Source organism: Sapajus apella, unplaced genomic scaffold (assembly GCF_009761245.1).
Source record: "Sapajus apella isolate SASKATOON/1434 unplaced genomic scaffold, GSC_monkey_1.0 scaffold23, whole genome shotgun sequence".
Lineage (NCBI taxonomy): Eukaryota > Metazoa > Chordata > Mammalia > Primates > Cebidae > Sapajus > Sapajus apella.
In genome coordinates, this window is record NW_022436963.1 from 12,867,399 (window position 1) to 12,894,464 (window position 27,066).

The 27,066-nt window shown below is 44.0% G+C and overlaps 1 protein-coding gene and 1 long non-coding RNA gene across 4 annotated transcripts in view; both read left to right on the plus strand.

The window, feature by feature from the left end:
* Positions 1-27,066, plus strand: part of PTPRG (protein tyrosine phosphatase receptor type G) — a 764,493-nt gene that overhangs the window by 30,231 nt on the left and 707,196 nt on the right. The gene's annotated exons all lie outside the window — the stretch shown is intronic.
* Positions 446-2,290, plus strand: LOC116559186. Its single transcript, XR_004272365.1, has 2 exons — positions 446-536; positions 844-2,290. It is a non-coding gene; the product is annotated as an uncharacterized LOC116559186 (long non-coding RNA).

The window sequence follows — 27,066 nt, forward strand, 5'->3', positions numbered from 1 at the left end:
GGCCACTTTATAGAAAACAGTCTTTATATATACCGTTTGTGCACATTTGCCAATATTTGTTGCAGGTCAGTACAGAGCTCTGGAACTGTTGGATCACAGGATAATAGAAACGAGGGTTTTGGCTAGCCCTCCTCTTCCTGTGGTACTGGATACCCTAGGGCAATATTCAGTCTCCGCTAGCTGGTCCTCTTAGCTTTCCTTCTTGTGGATATTATTTGTGCTTTTTCTTTGTTTTTTTGGAGGTTGAGAGGGCACAGGGATGAGCTTGCTGTGATAATTGCAGGCCAAGTGTATATGCATCCAGGATGTCCTATCTGCTGTGTTGCTGGCCCTGTAGTGGGTTTTCTTCCCTCCATTGTTGAGGGACAGATAACACGTCCTTGCCTTACTGCTGAATTGCCTTTCAGCAGGTGGGGAGAGGGACCGGTGGCTTGCCCTTCTCTAGGTCAGTGGCATGGAAAGGAGATAGAGAAGGATTAGGAAGAGGAGAGGGCAGTGAGGTGTAGAGAAACCAGAGAGAATCCTGTGGACCTCAGGTTTTTTTTTTTTTTTTTTGAGACGGAGTTTCGCTCTTGTTACCCAGGCTGGAGTGCAATGGCGCGATCTCGGCTCACCTCAACCTCCGTCTCCTGGGTTCAGGCAATTCTCCTGCCTCAGCCTGAGTAGCTGGGATTACAGGCACGCGCCACCATGCCCAGCTAATTTTTTGTATTTTTAGTAGAGACGGGGTTTCACCATGTTGACCAGGATGGTCTCGATCTCTTGACCTCGTGATCCACCCGCCTCGGCCTCCCAAAGTACTGGTATTACAGGCTTGAGCCACCGCGCCCGGCCGGACCTCAGGTTTTGAACTTGGTGGTGGAAGCATGATACTCTCTGGCTTAGAAATATTCACTGAAGCACCATGATAAAGTGGTTGGGGTTGGGGACATGGGTTTTGGAACTGGGTAGATGGTGACAAGAACTCTGGAACTGGTAGACAGATTTGGTTCAAGTCTTGTTTCTAGGCATAAGCAACTAAGTTAGTCAACCTATGCTGAACTTGATTTCCCAAAGATCCTTGAGAATTGTTCTTTAAAGGGGTAGAAGGGGATGTTCCAGAAGATGACAGATATGAAGTACCCCCACGCAGTGGAGTGCTGATTGGTCATTCTCTGCTGTGTGTCAGTTGCTGAGATTTTTGCAGAGACTGGAAAGGATAACTGAAACGTGTTCCCGCCTTCAGAGCCAACATGGCCTAGAAACTGCTGTGTAACTCAGTCAGCATGAAAACAATGTTGGATGAGCCCAGACTGCTTGGAGTTTCCCTCAGCAAGAGGCACTGGGGAAAAAAGATGACTGAATTTTCCCTTTCTCTGAAGCTTACACTGTGCCAGGGTAAATGGATATTGCAACACGCCGTTTTTGTTTTTATATAAAGTTACGCCTAATCAAAATAGTTGCATATGATTTTCTTAGCAGTTATTGTAGGAAACACCAATTTTTTTCTGTTTTCTGTCTTTCTCTCTCTCTCTCTCTTTTTTTTTTTTTTTTTTTTTTTAAAGAAAGGGGTTGATCTGTCTAGCTTGTGATCCCTCGATATTTACCCTGTCTCTGAAAATCACCTGCCCACCTCCTTGAATTCTGGTGAAGGTAGTCCCACAAGTTCGTGTTCCACAGGTTGAATAGGAAATAGTTATTCATTTTACCCCACAAGGTCCAGCAAAAGCCCCGGTTGGGGGGCTGACCCTTACTGGACTCCATATGGGACATAGCCCCATCTTTGACCTAAGTATGGCCCATGGGATTGTCCTGAAGGTGGCTTCCTAGAGAGAATGAATACTGGCCAGGTAAACACAATATAGGTCCTAAGTGGGCCTGGGGTGTTCTGGGATATTCTGTGTCTTACTACTTGGAGTGTCATGCTCTGGTCAGCAGCATCACCATCACCTGGAAGCTTACTGGAAATGCAGACTCTCAGACTCTAAGGCCCTACTGTGGGATCTCAGGGATCAGGATCTGTTCTTCACAAGATTCTCCAAGCAATTCCTATGCACGTTGGAATTTGAGATGGGTGCAGGGCTGGAGCAAGTCAGGGAACCCTGGCCCGTATCTGTCTCTTCTTCAGGGCATATCCCTGTATACACACTGGGCACTTCATCCCCATCAGGGCCCACACCATTGAAACCCTAAAGCAGTGTGTGTCAAGAGAGGCCCCACCATGATGAATTGCTTTTAGGTGTTCTTTTAGTTTCCTTTAAGTCCAGGAATCAGCATTTCCTTTGTTAGCTAGGTAGAAATAATGAGAAAACAAAAAAGATGGCCCGGTTACATGGGTGTAAATTGCTGCTTAAAGGTTTAAAGTCTTTTCTTAAAAGCAAGCTGTGTATACAGTTCTCCTTTTCTTAGCTAAACAAAATGAACTGGGTTTCAAAAATTAGAGATGAGTGAGGTTCTTATAATAATCACTTGCATTTACTCATCAGCTCTTGTTCCTGTTCTCCTCATTTCCTTTCAGACTGAGGCATTTTTAATGAGGAGAGATGTTAGAAAAGGGGGTCAGGAAAACTTAAAAAAAAAAATCCAGAAAAATTCTGCTGAGCTCTGTAGCGTTCTCAGTTCTTTAAAGTGCTTGAAAAGTAATATTTTGTTTCTACTAAATTTAATGAATAGCTAGCTGGTACTCATGAAGACCTCATTTCTTTCAACCTTGAAGGCAACTGGAAAGATACACAGATCTGTGTATTATCACAGCAAACGAATTCTCTTTTTTTCCTTAATCACTTAGAGCTTGATAAAGCAATGTAGGCAGCAGACGTACAGCTGTGTTTAAAAAATAAAATGCATCTCAGGATGTTCACTGTGGCTCGTAATGAATGTGTATTGATTGTTAAAATTACTTTTTGAAAAAAATACAATGTTGAAAGCAGAATCTAAACTATGTACTAGGTACTGTTGTTAACAGAATATCTTACCTGTTTCCGAATGTTTGGACTGATTGAATACGTATTTGGAAGCCTGTCCTCTGCCCAGCATGGACTCATCAGAATGCTATGGGCCAAAATATATTTAAACAGGAAGAGGGGATGAAAATAGTCATCCGGGAGGAGGGCGCCGGGTGGATTACAATGCAGAGCCCTGCATCTCTGCGTGTGTGGGGTGCAGCTGTGGGTTGTTAGTTACATGGGCATTTCTTCCATTCCGAGTGGACCAAGTGTGAATTGACTTGGTGCCCGAGGTACAGATATGCTTGAGGAAAGTAGGTCAGGCCTTAATTGTGGCTGTTAGACATTGGGAGTGCAAGCAGAAGAGAGACAGTGATTACAAATGCTGCCTATTTAGAGGACAAGCGCAACTTCAGAGGGTTGGAGGAACACCCCCTCTGCATACCACCTCCTCCATCCAATCAGTTATTTCTGCTAAAGCACACCCAGGAATGAAGTTGTTTCGTTTGTTAGGTAGAGTGTCACTCAGTTTGGCGAGTAGTTATTAGGTGCCTACTTAGTGCCAGCTCCTTGGTTTGAGCCTCAAAGCTACCTTGGGTTGGTTGTACCAGTGGCGCTGACATCCATCAACATTTTGCATGTTGGTAATTTATATGCTACGCTAATAATCTGGCAGCCCTGCTTTCAAGCCTGACTCTTATCAATAAGGCGTGACTGAGAAATGTGCACAGTGTGTTTGGGGAAATAGTTTACAAGAAGAAACACGATGTTACAATAAAATTGGCCTGGTTTAAGCATAGCTAAGGTCTGAAATCGACAGGGAATTGTTACAATTAGTGCACTGATTTTTTTTTTTTTTTGCCTTGTCTGTTGTGGGAAAATGAAAGGTTTTCTTATCTGGATGAAAAATGAGAAAACTAGTCTGTTTATTTACAGATGTTTGTCATTTTGTCAAAGCTCACAGATGACAGTCTACATTTTTTGGTTTCTGTCTGAACATGCTGCATGTGTCTGTATAATGAGAGCAGCAATAATCTCCCACTTTCCTGGACAAAACCTAACAAGATGTGTTTTTTTTTCTTCGTACTCTGAATGTAGGAACTGCATTGTGTCTGTTTGCTGTGAACCATTTGTTTCCATGCTAGGTGCTAGTACTTATTAACGTTGTACTTCTTTTGCACAAGGGGAAAACATCTGATTATATAGTGTTACTTAGCTGCTCAAAATTAACTGAAATTAACTGAAGTAAGACTGTGGGAACTCCAAGGTGTCTCTTCTTAGAGCTGAGAATGTGTCCTCAAAGTTTGTATATTCTCCAAGACGGGTCAACAGTGTTGCAATTCCAAGAAAGGGACTAGATGTCAGAACTTGGGCAAAGGAGGCACGTCCTTTGACTGCCTGAGAGAATGTGGTAGAGAATTTCATCCTAGTAACGTTAGTAGTTTTGCCCTAGCCTGTGACCCTTCTCCTAATTGAAAGACATTATATTCATTCCTGGTAGGCTGGAATATCATTTGTATAGTTGACACACCAGCTGTCAAGCTTGGTGGGACTGTCTAATATTTACATGTAAAACAGGGTTGGGGTCTTAGAGTCTTACTGGTTTTATAGCTTTAGGTAACTGGTTCATATCATAGTTAAAAAATCTAATGTTCACTTCAAGGGGATAGATTAGATAATTTATATGTTTTTTGTTTTTTGTTTTTGTTTTTTTTTTTTTTTGAGACGGAGTTTCACTCATGTTACCCAGGCTGGAGTGCAATGGCGCGATCTCGGCTCACCACAACCTCCGCCTCCTGGGTTCAGGCAATTCTCCTGCCTCAGCCTCCTGAGTAGCTGGGATTACAGGCACGCACCACCATGCCCAGCTAATTTTTTGTATTTTTAGTAGAGACGGGGTTTCACCATGTTGACCAGGATGGTCTCGATCTCTTGACCTCGTGATCCACCCGCCTCGGCCTCCCAAAGTGCTGGGATTACAGGCTTGAGCCACCGCGCCTGGCCCCTGTTTTTCGTTTTATAGGTCTGTTTCTCTCAGTAAACAAAGTGTTTAAAGAATAAGCAGCTATAACTTGAAGTGTTAGTACCATTGTGTTTTTTAGCAAGACTTGGAAAAATTGATGGTATTTTTAAAAAGAAAGCTCTCCCACCTCATGTGATTTATTCACAGCCTACGTTCAAGGCAAAAATCTATTTAGACAGAAGGACAATTCATTTGAAAACAAATTTGCAGAATCTCAGTTTGTATTTGGTTTTAGAAATGGAAAATGTATTCTTCTTAGATCAGTTTTTAGTAATTTTTTGGCCAAAGGTATTTTAGGACAAAGGGTATTCTTGGAAATTCCCTTATCTTTGAAATGCTTAGGTTAATGTAGAAATTTATGTGTGGATACCCCCTCATTCTTGAACCCCCTAGTCTCAACTTGATTTCCATTGTAAGAAGACAATGCATATGCACATTTAGCTTAAATGAAGAATTTTACCGTAAGTTTCACATTACTTTTCCTGCGTGTGAGACAACATACATATTCATTTATACAAACAACAGGAATTTTTTTGCAAGAGAGAGAACAGATTTCACTAGTGGGTTTTCAAAACACAGAATCCGTTCTTCAGCTCTGATGGATTTGTTGTTGTTGTTGAAGCACAGTGTATGCAACACATAATGTGACCTCTTTATTTGACAAATAATTGGGACAGTCTAGGGTAAGACACTTGCTATCTGAGGCTTTAAAGCGAGCTTTTGGTTCTGTAATCTAGTGTAACACTTCTCTCATTTCTGATGAAGAAACTGAGATTCAGAAAGTCTGAGACCCATTGAGAGTCACAGTGAGTTGGTGGCAGAAGTGAGTTTAAACCCAAGTCTCCTCTTTGCTAGTTCGAAATTGTTTCCTGTTTGGCAAGTAGAAAAGATGAAGAATAAAAATAATAGTTGCATGTATATGAGTTTAGAATCTATTAGTTTATTATTATTATTATTATTATTTTACTCTTATTCTTTAGTAAGACACAATTACTTTTTAGAAGGGAATAATTTTCTAAATATTTTTGTGCAGTTTAACCTACATTTTAGTAACATGTGTCTTAGTCCATTGTAACAGAATGCCTGAGACTATGTAATTTATAGTGCTGTTATAACAGAATACTTGAGACTAGGTAATTTATAGTGAAGAGATGTTTATTAGCTCAGGCTTCTGGAGGCTGGGAAGTCCAAGATCAACGGGCTAGCATGTGATGAGAGCCTTCTCAGTGTGTCATTCCGCTGTGGAAAAGCAAAGGTAGGGAGGGGGCAAACTAAGTCCTTTTATAAGGAACTTACTCTCCCAATAACAAACCCACTCCCTCCTTAATGGCATTAATCCATTCATGAGGGTGGTGCTCCCGAGACCCAGACACCTCCCATTGTGCTGCACCCAACACTGCTGAATTGGGGATCAGGTTTCCAGCACATGAACTTCGGGTGACAGATTCAGACCATACTGTATTATCAGCCCTCCATATCTGCTGAGTATTGATTCTAGGACTCCCTGTGGATGCCAAAATTTGCAGATGCTCAAGTCCCTTATCATTGGCCCTCTGGTTCCTTGGATTTTGATCTGCTGTTGATTGAATTCAAGGATGTGGAACCTACTATTATGGAGGCCTGACTGGATCTGTGATTGAAATAAATGGTATAGAACATTTAATATTGAGTTTTACTCTCCCTGGTCTGTTAGCTTAGGATACCACCAGCTGCCCACATTGTCTAGGGCATCTAAGTACATTGTTGAAGGGTCTGATGTAATCCTTTTACCATGTAGGATTTGGTGTTAGGTCATCGTCCTGGACTTAATAAATTTGTTTGAATTTCCCGTGTGTTGTGGGCTTATGTCATCTTTAATGTAATCCATTAACATGGATACATCTGCAAGGATGTTGAAGACCCTGTATTTCTTTGACAGATTTCTGTGAGCCATTTAATCACTTTATTTTCGCTCAACGTTGGCATTTATGTGAAAATGGATAGAGCGATTTGTGGTAGCTGTAATTTTACTAATAAGAAATTTATCCTTGCAAAGCATTTTGGAACTATTGTCATGGAGTATAAAACAAAGCAAAACATTTTTCTAGCATGAAAAATCCACTTAAAGGGTGCGGTGGTTGCCACAGTTTGTTTTTCTTTACCAGCCAAGATAGGGCTTTGAAACTGAGAGACACGGGCCATGGGAAGGAGCTGTTGGCACTGAATGAATAGAAATTTTGCACTTGCTTGTTTTGAAACTCGGCTACTTCTGTTCAGGGTTGACTGGTCTCAGTGGTAACAAGCTTAAAATGAAATAATGCCTTTTTGCCAACACCATCTTGATTCTTCTTGTATGGACTGCTTGAGCCAATGTAACACATAATGTAGAGCAAAACAAGGAATCGATAAAGCCATTAAGCAGCTCACTGTCTGGCTGGGAATGTTGATGAATGGGTCCGCATTTCCCCTTGGGTGTTTTTATTCACTATGGGAAGAAAAGGAGTGGGCCAACAAAGTGGAAAAATTGAGAAGAACGGCTTTTCTTGCTTCAGTCAGGCAGCTAGTTGCAGCTAGTGTCTGTGCTTTTACCCTGGAGATTCTTATCTGGGAACTAGGATGTGAGGTTGAGCATCCTGTGCTGTCCCCATCCTGTGTCTTATTTTGGAGGTTTATTACTCGATAGAGTGAAGAGCTATAAGACATGCTCATCAGCCGGGCGTGGTGGCTTACACCTGTAATCCTACACTTTGGGGTCTAAGGTGGGTGGATCACGAGGTCAGGAGATCAAGACCATCCTGGCCAATATGGTGAAACCTCGTCTCTACTAAATATACAGAAAATTAGCTGGGTGTGGTGGTGCACGCCTGTAGTCCCAGCTACTCAGGAAGCAGAGGCAGACGAATCACTTGAACCCAGGAGGTGGAGGATGCAGTGACACTGTCTCAAAAAAAAAAAGATACGCTCATTAAACTCAGCCATCAGTTAAGTTGTGACTCCGCTTAGAGTCACAGGACTCTAAGCCATTAGTGCCCAAGAGCTTGGGTGTGAGCCTTTGAGTGGAGCCACAGGAGAAAATGTGAGCTTAGATGATATATTCAATTGCTAAGGCCCCTGTAACAAAGTGCAACAGAAATACAATAGGCTGGGTGGCTTTAACAGCAACAGTGTATTGTTTCATAGTTTTGGAGGGCAGAAATCTGAGAGTGTAGGCAGAGCTGGTTCCTTCTCAGGGCTGTGAGGGAGGGTGTGCTCTGTGCCTCTCCCCTAGCTTCTGGTGGCTTGCTTCTGGTGGTCTTTTGACATTCTTTGGCCCGCAGAAGCACCACACCGATGTATGCCTTCGTGTTCACATGGTGTTCTCCCTTGGATATGTGTGTCTGTGTCCAGGCTGCCCCTTGTTGTCAGGATACCAGTTGTATTGGAATAAGGCCCACCCTAATGACTTCATCCTAATTAATGACATCTGCATTGGCCTGATTTCCAAATAAGATCACATTCTGAGGCCCTGGGAATGAGTATGTAGGACTTTGTGGGGACACAATTCAACACCTGCAGATGGTAGGAAGATAACTAGTTTTGTGTCTCTAAAATCTCAGTTAACAGTGGCGGCAGTCAAGCAACCTACAGAGTTGGAATTAGTGAGCACCTACTGTGCATTAAACCATCTATCTATCTATCTATCATCTATCTATCTATCTATCTATCTATCTATCTATCTATCTATCTGAGATAGTCTTGCACTGTCACCCAGGCTGGATGCAGTGCAGTAGTGCAGTCTCAGCTCACTGCAACCTCCACCTTCCAGGTTCAAGTGATTCTGCTGCCTCAGCCTCCCAAGTAGCCAGGACTACCACACCCAGCTACTTTTTGTATTTTTAGTAGAGACAGCGTTTCACCATGTTGGCTAGGTTGGTCTTGAACTCCCGACATCAAGTGATCTGCCTGCCTTGGCTTCCCAAAGTGTTGAGGTTACAGGTGTGACCCTTCGTGCTTGGGCATCGAAACTATTTTGTAGGTGCTTTCACGTATCTTGCTTCTTTTTTTTATTTTTTTTATTTTTGATGCAGGGTCTAGCTCTGTCTCCCAGGCTGAAGTGCAGTCATGATCTAGGCTCACTGCAATCTCCATTTCCTGGGCTCAAGCGGTACTCCCACCTTAGCCTTCCAAGTAGCTGGGACTGCAAGTGCATGCCACCATGCCCAGCTATTTTGTGTGTGTGTGTGTGTGTGTGTGTGTGTGTGTATGTGTGTGTGTGTGTAATGGAATGAACTTCATAGACAAGCAGGGACTCTTCTACTCATGTTTTGTTCATTTCTGTGTACTGAAAAGCAATCCCCAGTTACCTGCATGAAGACTTTGATGTCAGTCAAGCTCAGTGGGTGGCAAATGTTGGTATTACACAAAACATGTACTGTATCATTACGTAAGACGTGAACTGTACTTTCTGAGTGATTCAGGGGATTTGTTAAGGGTAATTTTGACTCTGGATGAAACCTTCTACTTTGCCTGTTGAACTTCTTACTAAAGTTTGAGATGATGTGGTTTTGGTTCTTTTTTTTTTTTTTTTTTTTTTTTTGAGACAGGGTCTTGTTCTGTCACCCAGGTGGGAGTGTCGCAGCACAGTGATAGCTCAGTGCATGCAGTCTTAATCTCTCAGGCTCAAGTGACCCTCCCACCTCAGCCTCCCAAGTAGCTGGGACCACAGGTGTGCGCCACTATGCCTGGCTTATTTTTTATTTTTTTGTGGAGTTGTGTTTTCCTGGTGTTGCCGAGGCTGGTCTCAAACTCCTGAGCTCAAGCAGGCCTCCTGCCTCGGCGTCCTAAAGTGCTGGGATTACAGGCTTGAGCCACTGGACCAGGCCTGTTTTTGTTTTTTTAAATGTCTTGAAGTTGGGTATTTTCAGGCTTGCCTTTAGCAGAGGAAACTGTTTTGCAAATAAAATCTTAATTGAAATCTCAATGTATAAAAACAGATTTTTAAGAAGCTTTTTTTGGCCGGATGTGGTGGCTCACCCCTGTGATCCCAGCCCTTTGGGAGGCCAAGGCAGGCAGATTGCTTGAGGTCAGGAGTTCGAGACCAGCCTGGCCAACATAGCCAAACCCTAAAGCCAACATAGTAAACCCCTAATGAAACTACTAAAAATATAAAAAACTAGCTGAATGTGGTGGCGGGTGCCTGTGATCACAGCTACTTTGGAGGCTGAGGCAGGAGAATCACTTGAACCTGGGAGGTGGAGGCTGCAGTGAGCTGCGATTGTGCCACTGCACTCCAGTCCTGGTGACAGTGTGAGACTCTGTCTTTAAAAAAAAAAAAAAAAGAAGAAGAAGAAGAAGAATTAGCCAGGTGTGATGGCATATGCCTATAGTCCCAGCTACTTGTGAGGTTGAGGTGGGAGAATCACTTGGAAGTCTGGAGGCGGAGGTTCGGAGGTTGCAGTGAGCTGAGATTGCACCAGTGCACTTCATCCTGGGTGACAGGGGGACTCTGTCTCAAAAAGCAAAACAAAATAAAAAGAACTTTTCTGAATCAGGGTAATGGCTTCCGTTGAATGCCTCCCTCCCACCTTTCTGAGTTGGGCTAACTCATCCAGAACACACTTTGGGAAGACATTGAGACACTGTAGAATGCAGGCATGTTCACCTTTGCTATTTGATGTGACCTTTACTATTTTTATTAACTAGAGGAAAATCACAATATTATATCCTTTGGGTAATCTCCAGCTATTTATGGGCTCAAATCAGTGTTGATGATGTATTCTTTTGTTCACTTATTCAACAAAAACAAAAATGATGTTGGAGGTGGATCAGCGAGTCTCTTCCGTATGAGTTCTTCGCTTCTCTCCATCCATCCATCCACCCATCTCTAATAGTTATTGAGTACCTCCTATGTGGCATACCTTATTATAGGTATTTGGAAAAGTGACAAAAGCAACAAATAACATCGGCCTTTATGGAGCTTGTATTTTAGTGGGGGGAAACAGACTAACAGGATAGAAGGTGAGAAGTGTCAGTAAAAAGGAAAGAGGAGTCATGGAAATGAGGAATTGGTGGAGGTGGGAGTTGGGTAGATCGCCACCCATTTTAAATAGACCTCATTAGAAGAAGTTGATATTTGAGCAGAAATGTGAAAGCGGTAAAGTTAAAAGTTTAAGGAGCAGAGGGAACAGACTGCTCACTCTCATGCATGGTCTCATTTGAACCTTACAACAACCCAGGGAGAGTGTTACTGTCCCACCTCCAGCCAAGGCTGAAGTTGTCCAGGATGAAGTGGTTAGGAAACAGTGGTGGAATTCCCAGCCTGCAGGTGGCTTTTATGCAAGATGCATCTGGCTAACTGGACAAATGTTTCTATGTGACTGTGTTAATGGAAGCCTTCTTAGGTTTCTGTTGCAGCCCTTCCTAGCCTTTTTTCTTTTCTTTTGTTTTTTAATTTGTTTTGAATTTCTGTGGGTACTTTCTAGCCTTTTGCCTGGCTGTCTGAGGCAGTAGGGTTGAGACTGGACCTGTGTTGCTCACTTGGGTTTCCAGAGTGTCTCGTTCATAGCTTACATGTGATGATTGAACAAGAAGGATAAAATATGGCCCCTGCCGCCTTGTAATTAAAAGAGAAGTTCAAACATCCAACTTAGGGTGTACACAATCCAGAGAGAAATGAGACCAGCATCCTCATGGTGGGACCAGTCAGGCGTCCAGGTATGCTGCAGCTGGGGCTCCAGGTAGCTGCCTCACACACACGGGCTTCTCATTTTCTCTGTGGGTCACACTAAATAGTCCATTGTTCATCAAGGAGAGAGGAAATTGATTTCAAATTACTCCTGCATTGGTTAAAAACTGAACTGCCACAAATGCTTTATGGGATCAGGGAGAAGGTAGGCTCAGGGTTTTGGCTGCAGTAAAACCTGCTTAATTAACCAGACATTGTCTGTTACCATCTGACAGTCAGCAGGACCCCTCTTCTGCACAGGGGCTTGGTTTTGCAGCCCATGCTCGCAGGGCCAGGCACAGTTTAGATGTGAGGGTGGAGGCTTTTGGCTTCTGGTCTGCTGTCTACTTCCTTCCCTGGGTCCCTGCTTCTGCAGGCTCATGAGAACTGATGGTTACATTTTCAGGAATTTTGAGAGCTGACTATTATACAGAGTCTTTTAAAACACAGACGTATGTAAACTAACAATCAAATTACATTTAAGAAGTGATAAATACCCCAGGCTCATCACTTCCTAATGATTTCACTACATTTTTATTCTTATCTGTGTTCTGGAGATTATATCTGTGGGGGGTGTGTGTGTTTGGTTTGCTACTGCACATCTTTCCTCCTTCACATTTAGTGATGTTACTTCACTTTGTTGCTTTGAAATTGGTCATCGTGGGAATATTTACACCATGGAAATCAGCAAACACTATGAATCTCTGCCCTCCTGGAACTGGATGGTAAGTATTTACCAAACCACCACTGACTTGGGGCATCCTCTGGTTGTTTCCTAGGGCTACTGATAAAGTTTGGATGTTTGCCCCCACCCAAAATTCGTGTTGAATTGTAATCCACACATGCTGGAGGTGGGGCCTGGTGGGAGGTGTTTGGATCATAGGGGCGGAGCCCTCATAGCTTGGTACTGTCTATGCCGTAATGAGTTCTTGTGAGACCTGGTCATTTAAAATTGCGTGGCATCCCCCAATTACCACCAGTTGCTTCTGCTTTGCCTTCTGCGATGATTGAAAGCTCCTTGAGGCTTCACGAGAAGCTAAGCAATGCCAGCACTGTGCTTCCTGTATCGCCTGAAAAACAGTATAGCCAATTAAACTTCTTTCTCTATAAATTACCCAGTCTCAGGTATTTCTTTATAGCAATGCCATAATGGCCGAATATAGCTACTATTACTAAATGCTACAAACTGATGGGTTAAACAAAAGAAATTTATTGCCTCACAGTTCTGCAGCCCAGGTGGTCTAAAATCAAGGTATTGGCAAGAATCTGTCCCTTGCCACTTCCTAGCTTCCGGTCCTTGCTAGCAATCCTTGGCATTCCTTGGCTTGAAGACGCAGGCTCCAGTCTCTGCCTCCATCTTCACATGCATTCTACCTGTGTCTGTGTGTTCACATGGTCATCCTCCATGAGTCTCCCTCCCCTTACTATAAGGACACCAGTCATATTGGATTAAGGACCCATTCTACTCCAGGATGACTTCACCTTAAATAATTAGATCCACAATGACCCTATTTCCCAATTACGTCACATTCTGAGGTACTGGGGATTAGAACCTTAACGTGGCTGGGCACAGTTTTATTGACATGTAATTGTCAATGTATGCCTATAACCCCAGCTCATGCCTGTAATCCCAGCCCTTTGGGAGGATGAGGTGGTGGATCACTTGAGGCTAGGAGTATGAGACCAGCCTGGCCAACATGGCAAAACCCTGCCTCTACTAAAAATACAATAATTAGCTGAGCATGGTGGTGGGCACCTGTATTCCCAGCTACACAAGAGGCTGAGGCAGGAGAATCACTTGGACCTGGGAGGCAGTGGTTGCAGTGAGCAGAGATCGCACAGCTGCATTCCAGCCTAGGTGACAGGGTGAGACTCTGTCTCAAAAAAATAAAATATAAAATAGAACTTTAACATATCTTGTTCTTTGATGGTGGCGAGAGGTTGTAACAATTCAACTTTAACTTCTGCCCATGGTTTTAAGTTGCCTATTGTGACATCTGGCCTGTAGGAGCCCAGCTCAAATCATAAAAATAAACTTAAGAGCCCATATATCTAATAACTTCGGTGGCTTCCTGTGCATCGGGTATTATTCTTTGTCACATCAGTTCTCCTTTAACCCTCTCAACCAGCCTGTAATGTAAGTACCATTATTTCCATTTACCAAATTAGGAATTGGAATCAGGGTAAGCTGGAATAATTGTCCTAGCCAACAAGTGGCATACTGGGTAGTTGAACGCAGTCTGTGACTGCTGTATTGTAACACTGATATTCATCAACTTACTTGCCATGAGGTTTTTTCCCCTAGAACCTGGTTAGCTGTACCACAGCCACATGGAGGGTTCATTATGGCAAAGTAGAAGAGGAGGATCCTTTTTTCCAATAAAACTCCTGGATTGAGCAACCAGGCAGGGTGCCCTGATACATATGACCCAATTTGATCTTCATGACAACTTGACAAGTTATTCGGTCGATGTAGATGAAAAAATGGAACTGGAGGAGAAAAAAGTGAGCTTTGTTCACTGGCCTGGATCACAGAGCTGGTAAAGGGGACAACTGATGAGGTAGCCCAGGTCTCTCTGGACCCAAAGGCCTTTCTTGTTGGATCATGCCACACGCTGTCCTTTAGCAAATCCAACATCTGATAAGCTGGCGTCTCCCATTCGCTGTCCTCTTTGTTGGAGGATTTAATCACATTTCTGTTTATTTTCTGATTCAGTTAGTAAGCGCTGAGAGAACCCTAATGATGTGCTGAGGACTGTGTTAGGGGTGGGTTGTGACTTTGTAAATAAGCATTCATTTTCATTAATTATCTTTTTCCTTTTGAGATGGAGTCTTGCTCTGTCACCCAGGCTGGAGTGCAGTGGCACGATCTTGACTCACTGTAACCTCTACCGCCCAAGTTCAAGCAATTCTCCACCTCAGCCCACTGAACAGCCAAGATTACAGGTGCCTGCCACCACACCTGGCTAATTTTTATGTTTTTAGTAGAGACAGGTTTTCCCATGTTGACCAGGCTGGTTTCAAATTCTTGACCTCAGGTGATCTGCCCACCTCGGCCTCCCAAAGTGCTGGCATTACATGCATGAGCCACAGCACCAGGTTAGTTGTTTTTTTGAGACAGGGTCTTGCTCTGTTGCCCAGACTGGAGTGCAGTGGTGTGATCATAGCTTACTGTAGCCCTGAACTCCTGGGCTCAAGGGATCCTCCCACCTCAGCCTCCCAAGTAGCTGGGACTACAGGCACACGCCATCATGGTTGGCTAAGTGTTCTAGCTTTGTATTTATAGAGATAGGGTCTTCCTATGTTGCCCAGGCTGGTCTTGAACTCCTGGCCTCAAGCAATCCTCCTGCCTCGCCTCTCAAAGCACTGGGACTACGCATGTGAGTCACCACACCCAGCCTAACTTGCAGCTCAGCTGCCAGAACTAGAAGGCTTTGGCATCTCCCATTGCCATGCTTCCTTAAAAGGGCATGAGATCCCACCTCTGTCTTTTCCATTTTCCTGGTTGGTGACACCTGTCACTCCATCTGGTGTGTCCATTTTCTATTGCTGTATAACAAATGACCACAAACTCAACAACCTTAAACAACACAGGTTTATTATCTTGCAGTTTCTGTGGGTCATGAGTCTGGGAATCAGCTGGGTCCTCTGATCAGACTGAAAGTAAGGTATCAGCCAGGGCTATGAGCTCATCGGAGGCTCAGTCTCTCCAAGGCTTACTGGTTGTTGGCAGAATGTAGTGCTTCATGTTTGTAGGACTGAGGCCTCCGCTCCTGAAGGCTGCCTGCCTTTCTGCCACGTGGCTATCTCCACAATGCGGACTTTCACTTCTTCAAGGCCAGCAGGAGGGTGTCAGTGTCTCTGCTAGCTGTAGTCTCTTTTAAAAGACTCACTTGATTAGGTAAGGCCCACTCAGGATAAATTCTCTATTCATTAAATTAAAGTCAGCTGTTTGGGGTCATTGATTTACATCTGCAGCGTTCCTTCTTTTGCCATTTGTAACGGTTCTAAGTGACTCACAGGTTCCTCCCCTACTCAAAGGAAGGAGATTACATGGAGTGTAGCCAAGGAGTGTTGAGGGCATTATGCTAAAAGAAATAAGTCAGAGAAAGAATGCTGCAGGATCTGACTTAGATGTGGAATCTGAACAAGTCAGACTGAGAGATAACAGTCAAAGGGTAGTTGCTAGGGGCTGGGGGAACTGGGGAGATGCTGGTCAAAAGACACACAGCTTCAGTTACAAGATGAGTGAGTTCTAAGAAGCTGATATACTGCTTGGTGACTGTAGTTCACAATACTGTATTGTATATTTGAAATTTGCTAAGAGTAGCTCTTAAATGGTCTTGCTGCATATGGTAACTGAGATGATGGCTGTGCTAATCAGCTTGATTGTGGTCATCATCTCACGACATATACTTATCAAGTAATGTTGTACATCTTAAGTTTACATTCTTTGTCAATTATATGTCGATAAAACTGGTAAGAAAACCAGGTGATGATTACAGGGCTATGTTGGAATTCTGTTGCCACATCTGGGATTTCCTTTTCATTCTTCCACCCTTTTGGGCTTGGACTCATGTTTCTTCTTTTTCTTTCCTTTTTTTTTTTTTTTTTTTTTTTTAAGATGGAGTCTCACTCTGTCACCCAGCCTGGAGTGCAGTGACACGATCTTGGTGCACCGCAACCTCTGCCTCCGGGGTTCAAGCAATTCTCCTGCCTCAGCCTCCCGAGTAGCTGGGATTACAGGCATGTGCCACCATGCCCGGCTAATTTTGTATTTTTTGTAGAGATGGGTTTTCTCCATGTTGGTCAGGCTAGTCTCCAACACCTGACCTCATGTGATCTTCCCGCCTCGGCTTCCCAAATTGCTGGGATTACAGGCGTGAGCCACCACGCCGGCCTCATGCTATTTCTTCTTACTCCCTCCCCTTCCTTGGCCAGATGTGTACACGTGGTTCGTGTCCAAGTTGTGGTTTGAGGACAGTGAGTGCATACACCCTGGCAGGCTTTATAGGGGTGGACTGTACCAATTCTCGGGCTTCGTGTAAAAATTCTTCTTCAGATTCTTTGCATAGAATCTCAGTTTTCTGGCTCAGTCTCTGAGATGCCTCTGTTTCCTGTGATCAAAATATTTTCATTTGGAAGGATAAGAAATGCACGCAAAGCTCAAGCAGATAGAAGAACCTGTTGGTGTGGAAATGGAAGGGTGATTGGCTTGAGGCATGGCTGGATTCCTGTCCTGCAACCATGTATCAGTGCTCGGTTGTTTTGGTTTTGCTTTTGACTACCCTTTTCTGGCAGCTCCTGTGCAGTCAGTCAAAGACATCCACCCTCACCCCCAGCACCTGTGGAGTTAATAACAGCGCTCCTTATTTCTAAGGAGAGAAGCTCTTCCAAAGTCCCAGTGTCTTAGTCCATGTATATTGTTATAAGTGAATATCTGCGACTGGGTAACTTAGAAGCAGAATTTTCTTTTATTTCTGGAGGCTGGGAGCCCCAGGATCAAGGTACTGGAGGCGTCCCTGGACTGGCAAGGGCTATGTCCTCTAGAGAGGAGAAACACTGTGTCCTCACATTGGGGAAGGAAGAAGGGCAGCTTCCCTGGAGGCGCTGCGGGTCTTCTTTTATAAAGGCTTTAATTTTATTCACCAGGGAGGAGCCCCCAGGGCCTTGTCACCTCTTAAGGGCCCTATTTATTATTACTATCATATTGGCAACACCTGGATTTTGGAGGCAGCCACTGCAACCATAGCCCCAGATATCATGCCTTACTCTTTATTTTTTGAGAAGGAGTCTCGTTCTTAGGCTGGAGTGCAGTGGCACGATCTCAGTTGACTGCAGCCTTCGCCTCCTGGGTTCAAGCAATTCTCCTGCCTTAGCCTCCCGAGTAGCTGGGATTACAGGCATGCACCACCATGCCCGGCTAATTTTGTATTTTTAGTAGAGACAGGGTTTCACCGTGTTGGCCAGGCTGGTCTTGAACTCCTGACCTCGTGATCCACCCGTCTTAGCCTCCCAAAGTGCTGGCACTACAGGTGTGAGCCACCGCGCCCAGCTGCCTTACCCTTAATGATCAAGGTTTGGGTCACATTCAGCTGGATCAATAACTGAACAGGCTCAGATGATGTCCCCATCTATGTGATTGAAGTGGGGTAAAAGCCCCCACTTCAGCCTCATGGAAAAGCGTTGTCCTAGGAAAGAGGAGTCTGTGCCAAGAGGTGAGAGAAGGAGCTTTGGGCAGGTGAGGAAAACACGTGCCCAGTTTGGAACTTAGAGTTACAGCACCTCTAATACAGATCAACTTGGTTAACATTCCAAGGGTCTAGAATTGGTATTGTGCATTCTAGGGGATCCTCGACACTGCAGCTGGGGATACAGAAGTGGCATAGACAGCCACCTGTGAAATACAGGCTGTGGGTACAGGGCAGTCCCTGTTAGGTTTTCATTTTCGTGTGAATCCTCTGTCTCCTTGGCATGGGTATCCTTTAAATACTTAGAATATTGTCCTAAGAAAATGCCACATGAATTCAGAAATCGGATCAAACTATGTTCTTTGGGATTCATTAAAACTGAAATGCCCAGGGCCAGACGTTTGCGAGATGCATCAGACACTACATCAGTCTGAGACTGCGCTGAGCCTCATCATTACTGCTGTTATTTCAGAGGAGATTTCTTTCCCACGAAAGGCAGTTCCAGGAGCTCTTTAAACCTCACTTGTTTGTTTGTTTGTTTTGGTAGTGGTAGAGGGAGGGTCTGAGCAAAGATAACAGAATGGCTACAAATTGGTTTATTAACCTGACTCTTCCCTTCCGCCCCTCTTTAGCAGTGAAATTGTGGGGAGGCCAGGAGGCGTATGTTCTAGCATTTGGGTTTTGTCAGTTTGTGGGCCCACTTTCTTCAGTGGGTCTCTTGATGGCTGAAACTGGGGTTGCAGACAAATAAATGGCATGTGGGCTGAGGAAGTGACAGTGAAGGAGTGAGGTGCAGAGCCACAGCGAGGGGCTGGACTGTGGGGAACTGAATGTGACTTACCTCTTCTCAGGCCCAGCCGGGTTGGGCTTGGGCTGAGGATTGCCTTGTTGGAATTTCAGCCAGTGTTGTTAGATCATTTTAGTGTTCCCAGAGAAACCAGGGATCTTAAACTTTACCTAATACCAATTTTTTAATTTTGTTAATGAATTCAGTTTTTATTACTGCATGAGGGCTGAAATAATTTTCTCTTGGCTACATTTGTCCTGTGGGCGGCCAGTTTTGATCCCTGGTCTGCATCTTGCCAGGGCAGAAGGCTTATTGGGGATGCTGTTTGACCCCTTATCAGCGTCCATTTCTATCTTCCTTCTTCTGTCTCCCTTCTTCCTCACAGAGCCTCAGTTTTGTATAGGTCTGTCCTCCTCCATGAAGCTGAGTGGCTAGGGAGAAGCTGAACAGCAAGGGAGAAGCTAAGCAACTAGGGAGAAGCCCAGCAGCTGGGGAGAAGCCAGACCCTAGCTCCAAGTTGGCTCTGTTTGGTTCATAGCTGTCATTCATGATTGATTCAGGACCAACTATGCGATCTCACCACATGTCCAATGGAATGGGAGGATGTGTGTGCTGGGTCCTTCCATGAAGAGCCACATCTTTCCTTGAAGCCTGGGAAGCTGTGTTCTGTCTGCGGCCTGGGTGCTGCCAGGATGTGCCTCCCGTAACTGCACATGGCAGCCATCCTGCTGCCAGCCTGAGGGGACAAGGTTGAGGAGAGCCAACCTGGAAGAGAAGGGAAGCACCTGGATTCTTGTTGAACTTCTTTGAGCTGCTGAGTCAGCTGGCTCTGGACGCCTGCCGTTCTTCTGGACTCCCATTTATGTGAAACGATAAATACTTCATTGTTTAAGGCAGCACGAGTTGGCCTGGGGAGCAGACTAGGAGAGAGACCTCAGTCCATTTCTAGACCTCATGAACTGTTGGTGATAAAGGATGCCTTCCCTGATGCCAGGCTGAGCTGCCACTAATTCAGGGCTAGACGACGGAAGGACTTCATTGTCCTTACGCTAAGCCCTTGGTATTGGCCCTTTGGGGATCACCCAAGATAATACTCCATCCAAGGTCTGGCCTCAGTGGGGAAGGTGATCACTTACATCTGCCATGGGGGGCTCAGCATGAAGAGTGGCAGGAATAGCAGCATTTGCCATCGGTGGTTTGAGGTTGGGTCAGCCTGAACATGACGTGGAAGCCTTTGGCCTCTGGAGAGGGTTAGATATGGATTGATACTAAACTGTGACCTTTTCCATTTATGAAAATTCTTCTTCAGGATGATACACCTTCATCAAGGCATGGGAAGTTACTCGACTTCCCTTGGGCTCTGTCTCCTTATCTGTAAAACGGGGCTAACCATTCCTCTGTACCTTGCTGTGTGTGTCGAATGAAGTTATGTATGTAAAGTGCTGAGCCCAGTCTTATCATTTTAATTTTCATCTTTTCCCACTCTATTTCTAACCACCATCTTGGCTACCAAGTCAGAAACCTTGAAAGCTTTTTGGGGGACTTTATTTTATTTTTATTTTTTTAAAGACAGGGGTTTCACCATGTTGGTCAGGCTGGTCTTGAACTCCTGATCTCAGGTGATCCGCCCGCCTTGGCCTCCAAAGTGCTTGGATTACACGTGTGAGCCACCACGCCCGGCCCTTTTTGGGGGACTTTATATATGTTGTGCTGTTTGCTGATATTTTTCTGGTGGAGTTACCTAAGAAGGGAGCTTCGCCTTTCAAGGAGAAGCTGAGTTGTATGTGGTATCATCCACAGTTTCAGTTCTGATTATACACAATTTATTTTCACACTTTAAAATTCTTTTTTTTTTTTGAGATGGCGTCTTGCTGTGTCACCAGGCTGGAGTGCAGTGGCATGATCTCGGCTCACTGCAACCTTTACCTCCCAGTTTCAAGCAATTCTCCTGCCTCAGCCTCCTGAGTAGCTGGGACTACAGGCGTGCGCCACCAAGCCCAGCTAATTTTTGTATCCTTTTTTTTTTTTTTTTTTTTTTTTTTTTTTTGAGACAGTGTCTTGCTCTGTCACCAGGTGCCAGGCTGGAGTTCAGTGGCATGATCTCGACTCACTGCAACCTCCGCCTCCTGGGATTCAAGTAATTCTCCTGCCTCAGCCTCCCGAGTAGTTGGGACGACAGGCATGCGCTACCATGCCCAGCTAATTTTTGTATTTTTCAGTAGAGAAGGGATTTCACTATGTTGGCCAGGATGGTTTCCATCTCTTGACCTCCTGATCCGCCCTCCTCAGCCTCCCAAAGTGCTGGCATTACAGGCGTGAGCCACCGCATCCAGCCAATTTTTGTATCTTTAGTAGAGACAGGGTTTCACCATGTTGTCCAGGAGGGTCTCAGTCTCCTGACCTGTGATCGGCCTGCCTTGGCCTCCTAAAGTGCTGGGATTACAGGCGTGAGCCACTGCTCCCCGCCTAAAATGTTTTTTTTCGTTTGTAATATGGAGAGGCAGCGAGGCATGTGATGTAAGGAGTGTGAACTCTGATACCACACTGCCTTGGTTTGAATCCCAGCTTGGCTACCTAGTGCCTGTGAGACTTCGACAAATCACTTAATCTTGTTTTGCCTCAGTTTCCTAATCTGTAAAATGAGAGCAATTATAGTACAACTTTGTAGGGATGTGAAGATTAACAATTTAATGCATTTAATGTGCTTGGAACAGTGCCTGGCACATTATAAGTGCTGTGCGTTCACTTCTATACCTAGTCACAATAACAGTAATAAAATCTGCAGTACTACTACTGGCTCTGTCATCAGTCTTTGCTAAGAGATTTTGGAAGACCCGAATCATTTGGTAGATGTATTGTCACTGTCTCTTAGATTACAAGTGATTTACTACTGAATATAAAAAATTGCCCAGGGAGGAAAGCTTGGGAAAAGAAGCCTCCATGGGGCAAGGATGCTCGGCTGTAGCCAGCAGTCTTCATAGCAGATGGATAAAGAGATTATATTGTATGTTTGCCTACATGGATTTGGCCGTACTCAGGGTGATAGTAAGAACAGGAACTGAATGTTACTTAAGAGCTCAACACCATCGCATATGTAGCATTTAATAAGACAAATATTTCTCTGTTAAATGACCATTCCTTTCACAGGTAGGTATTTTCATTTCACTCTCTTGAATGTTACTGTTCTTTCATTGCAGTTTTCATTCTTTTTTTTTTCCTGTCTTTTTGAGATGGAGTCTCGTGTTGCCCAGGTTGGAGTACAAAGGCGCAATCTCAGCTCACTGCAGCCTCTGCCTCCCGGGTTCAAGTGATTCTCATGCCTCAGCCTCCCAAGTAGCTGGGTCTACAGGTGTGTGTCACCATACCCAACTCTTTTTTTTTTTTGAGACGGAGTCTCACTCTGTCGCCAGGGCTGGAGCGTAGTGGTGCAATCTTAGATCATTGCAACCTCCACTTCCCGGGTTCAAGTGATTCTCCTGCCTCAGCCCCCCGAATAGATGGGATTACAGGCACCCGCCACTAGGCCTAGCTAATTTTTTGTATTTTTATAAGAGATGGGGTTTCACCATGTTGACCAGGCTGGTCCTGAACTCTTGACCCCAAGTGATCCTCCCACCTCGGCCTCCCAAAGTGCTGGGATTATAGGAGTGAGCCACCACAAGTGGTCTATTCTTTTTCTGAATGGCAAAAGCAAGTTTTTGAACAGAGATTCTAATCATCCTGTAATAGCTGGAAGTATGGGACTTAGAGCCAATGAAACGTGGGCTTGAGCTCTGAAGATACCATACTGCTGTGACTTTATCAGGATGTTTGTTATTTAGCTGCTTTTTGGACTCAGTCTCCTTATCTGGAAAAAGGTGGATAACCATCCCTCAGAACCTTGCTGTGCAGATCAAATGGAAACGTGTGCAAAGTGACAAGCACAGTGCCTTTCTCATCATTTTAATTTTCATTTTTTCCCCCGCTCAACATTAATTACCATCTTGACTGGTAATTCAGAAAACTTGAAAGCTTTTTTGGGGACTTTATGTATGCTGTGGTATTTACTGATTTTTCTAGTAGACTTTTTCTGAGAAGAGAGCCTGTGTAGAAGGGAAAGAGTGATTTTCCTTTCATTAGTAAGTACATTTTTCTACTGGGCCTTTATTTTATTTGGAGCTGTTTTCGCCAAATGTGTGGGTCAATTAAGGCAGGGGTTGGCGAACACTTTCTGTGAAGAGCCCAGTGGACATTTTCAGCTTTGCAGGTCATATGTCTGTTGGACATACTCACTGCATTGTAGTGCAGAAGTAGCCACAGACAATGTATCAACGAATGGACATGGCAGTGTTCCAATAAAACTTTATTTATAGACTCTGAAGTTGAATTTTATGTCCTTTTCACATGTCAGGAAATATTCTTTTGATTTTTAAATAACCATTTAAAAATATAAATTTTTTTTTTTTTTTTTGAGACAGAGTCTTGCTATGTCACCCAGGCTGGAGCGCAATGGTGTGGTCTCAGCTTACTGCAACTTCTGCCTCCTGAGATCAGGCGATTCTCCTGCCTCAGCCTCTTGAGTAGCTGGGACTATAGACACATATTATTACCACACCGGCTAATATTTCTATTTTTAGTAGAGATGGGATTTTACTATGTTGGCCAGGCTGGTCTCGAACTCTTGACCTTGTGATCCGCCCAGCTTGACCTCCCAGAGTGTTGGGATTACAGGCAGGAGCCACCGTGCTTGGCATAAAATTCGTTCTTTACATGAAGATCATACAAAAAGAAGCAGCAGTTCAGAGTTTGTTAACCCCTGCTTTACGGGGTTTTGATAAGCTCTGTTACAATCTGTGCAGTTGAGAAGGCTCTCATTTAAAGAGCTTGTCTGGTGAGCATCTTGGAATGTGAAGCATCTTTCTGTAACCTTTGTTGTGACTCTGCAATTCCATCCAGTTGAGAAACTTTCCTTGGATGGCCCTTGCCTAGAGTGAGATGCATACGTGCCTCCAGTTCAGGTGCCAGTGGTTCACGACAGTACTGCATGTGGCCTATTTCCAGCTAGAAATGTTAACGCTGTGAGCCCGGGTAGCCGCTGGGCACAAATTGCCTGATTGCGTCCCTGAAAAGCTGTTAACTTTTCCACTGCTTTTGAAAGGATCTTCAACTTTATGCATTCTCCAACCTGTTTTGTTCCCCTGGTTTTTTCCCCCATTTTCCCTACATTAAAGGTGCATTAGTGTATTCTCAGTGCAACACTTTAGAGTTCTTGGAATGGGCAGAAAGCAGTTACATCCCATAATAGCAGGATAATCAATGGAAAGAGATAGATTGCCAGGTTGTAAATCATGTGAGAGAATTTGATGATATCAGCTTCAGGGGAATGGGATCCTATTACTCGTTCTGAATTCTGTGGTTCCTGGAATTAATTTTTTTTGTGTGTGTGTGCTTGTAATCATTTCGTAGAGAAGGCTTTGCTGTGAACCAGAGGATGACAAAGGACAGGTCAGCTTTGTCCCGATTTCTCCCTCCATTCCTTACTGTCTGTGCTCACCTTCGATGGGAAATGCTTTCTATAAAGCCACCAATAGTGCAGCAGAGTGGCTTATACTTAGGCTGTCAAAGAGTCAAAAGAACATTTATTTCCCCATATTCGAGGGAAATCACACCCTTTAGACTAGGACACTCAAAAACCTAGCAGCATCCTAGCAAATGCATTTGCTGGCAATAGAAAGCAAAGGGCTTTTTCTATTTTTAAGAGGAATAAACTGTGCCTTTTACTTTCTGACTTAATGCAGAGAGATGAAAATATGCTAAAATCATGTTTTGTTTTTTTTTTTTTTTTTAAAGGCATAGACCAGCAACATTTTGGAAGCTTTTCGTCTAGCAAAGCCAGCTTTCCTTTAAGCAAAGCATCAGGATTGCTTCAATATTTAGGTATTAATATTCCCTTGTGGCTCAGTCAGCTCTTTGAAGATGAATTTCTTAGCTCTGCTGTCACAATTAAAGAGAGACATGCTGGGGTGAAAGGGAATTTGTGTGTTTCTTAGATTGGAAGGATGTGTTGAGTCAAATGAACATTCTCTCAAGGTTAAATTATCTATTTTAAACCCACCCAATTACAGTGCCAGGTACAATCTTTGATGAGATTGAGGGAAAACAAATGCGTTAATCTGTGTGAGAGAGATTCTTTTTGTATGAAGGAAAGCTCTCAAATCAGAATGAACTTGGCATTGTTTATTATGGAGGGGAATGGTTACAGAAATTGAAGACGGTGTAGTCTCAAAAACCATGACCCATTATTGGGTTATTGAAGCCCTCCTAATAGAAGAGTACAGGGGTGGTTTATTGCTGTTGTACTTTTGTATTTTGTTCAAAGAATTGTGAGGTGACCAGAACACAAAACCATGAGCAATATACTGTGACCTCTGTGTGTGGAGACTAATCCAAGGAATTTAGTGGGCGAACATAGTTTTACTTAATAAGTGATCTTAGGGTATGGTTTTCTAGAATGATCCCCACATCCTGTTGGCTTTACCTCCCAAATAAATCTTGAATCTCCCTGATCAGTGTTCTCTAACTTTACTGCTCCTGACTTGGTGAGCTACCTTTCTCCCTGGGTTAAAATATGGTGATAGTCCTTAAGTGATCTTCCTCCCTTTGGAAACATCTTCCTCGTACCTATGAAAAATATCCAGACTCTCACCCATCGGTCTGCCTCCGCCTCTCACCTCTTCCCCTTCTGTTCCTCACTCACTCACTAGCTCCAGCCTTCATGGCTGGATGGTTCAACAGGCCTGGCTCCATCTTGCCCCGACCCCCGCCCCTTCCTTCTGTTAGTTGCTGGGGTTGCCTCAGTGGCAGACTAATTAACTATAGACTCTGGAGTCAAACTGGCAGATTCCAATCCTGGCTGTGTTACTAACCAACACTATGACCTTGGAGGACTTTCTGAAACCTTTCTGTGTTCCAGTTTCCTCATCTTTGAGTGTAATAATAATTTGACTTTCATAATGCCCCTCCCCTCCCTTTTTTTTGAGACAAGATCTTGCACAGGCTGGAGTGCAGTGGCGTGATCTCAGCTCACTGCAGCCTCGCCTCCTGGGCTCAGGTGAGCCTCTCACCTCAGCCTCCCAAGTAGCTGGGACCACAGGTGTGCACCACCATCCCCAGCTATTTTTTTTGGTATTTTTTGTAGAGATGGGGTTTTACCATGTTGCTCAGGCTGGTCTTGAACTTCTGGATTTAAGCAGTCCACCCACCTCAGCCTCCCAAAGTGCTGGGATTACAGGCATGTGCCACTGTGCTCAGCCTACCTTAATAATACTTAATACTTCTAATTAGGTTTATGTTGAGAAATAAGTGAATGAAAATATGGAAGGAATTTTAGACCATTGCTTTGAGCTCAGTAGCACTGTATAGATGGTGGCACTGGTTTGTTAGAAAATTAGCCCCTTAAGTTTTTATGTGGCAGCGCCTTCTCTTGTACATTTCAGCTCACGTGTCTTCTTTCAGAGTGACACTCAGCTTCCCAGCTTCCGGAAGAACCTACCGCTTCTTTCAGAGTGACAGTTCCCCACCCAGCTTCCGGAAGAACCTACGACTTCCAAACACACCTTGCACTCCACCCATTATAGTTTTACAAAGATGGAAAAAATGTAACAACAGCATAAAACAAATTTTCCTCGCCAAACTACTTGGATTCATTGCCAACCTGGCACCCAGTCCCCTCTGGACACTTGAATATGTATTTCCTACAAATAAGAACAGTGTTGTATCACAATACATCCATCAGTGTGGGGAAATCAACTTGACACCATGCTACTTTGTAATCCTAAGACCCCATTCAGATACGCCCTGATTGTACCAATGACAGAAGGGACCATTTAGAATCATTGTCATTTGTTAGGGTCTCTCAGGTCTGGAACAGTTTCTCAGAATTTCCTTGGCCTCTATGACCTCGATACTTTCGAAGATAACACACCAGTTATTTAGACTGTCACTCAGTTTTGGTTTGTCTAAGGTTTCTTCGTGATTATGTTCAGGTTATGCATTGGGACAGAAACACCACTGGAGCGGTGCCCTGTTCCTTTCAGGGCATCCTATCAGGTGACTGATTTGTCTCATTGCTGGTGGTGTTAACTTTAATCACTTGATAAAGGCAGCATCTGCCAGGCTTCCCCATTTAAACTTATTCTTATTTTCCCCCTTGTAATAAGTGTGTTTTGAACAGGTACTTTGAGACCGCTTTCCTTAAACTTGCAACTTACTCTATTTGAAATAATCCATAAGTCCTCATCAGTTTGGATGATGGATTATTTTATTTGGGTTATAGTCTGTTACCATCATTATTTTGATGCGCAGATCTCTCCACATTTAGATAATGGGAGTCCTTGCCAGCTGGTTCCTGTGTCCTTTTGACGTGTCCCCATCATTATTCGAGTAATTCCTCACTGTCTAGAACAAGAAGTTCCAGGTTC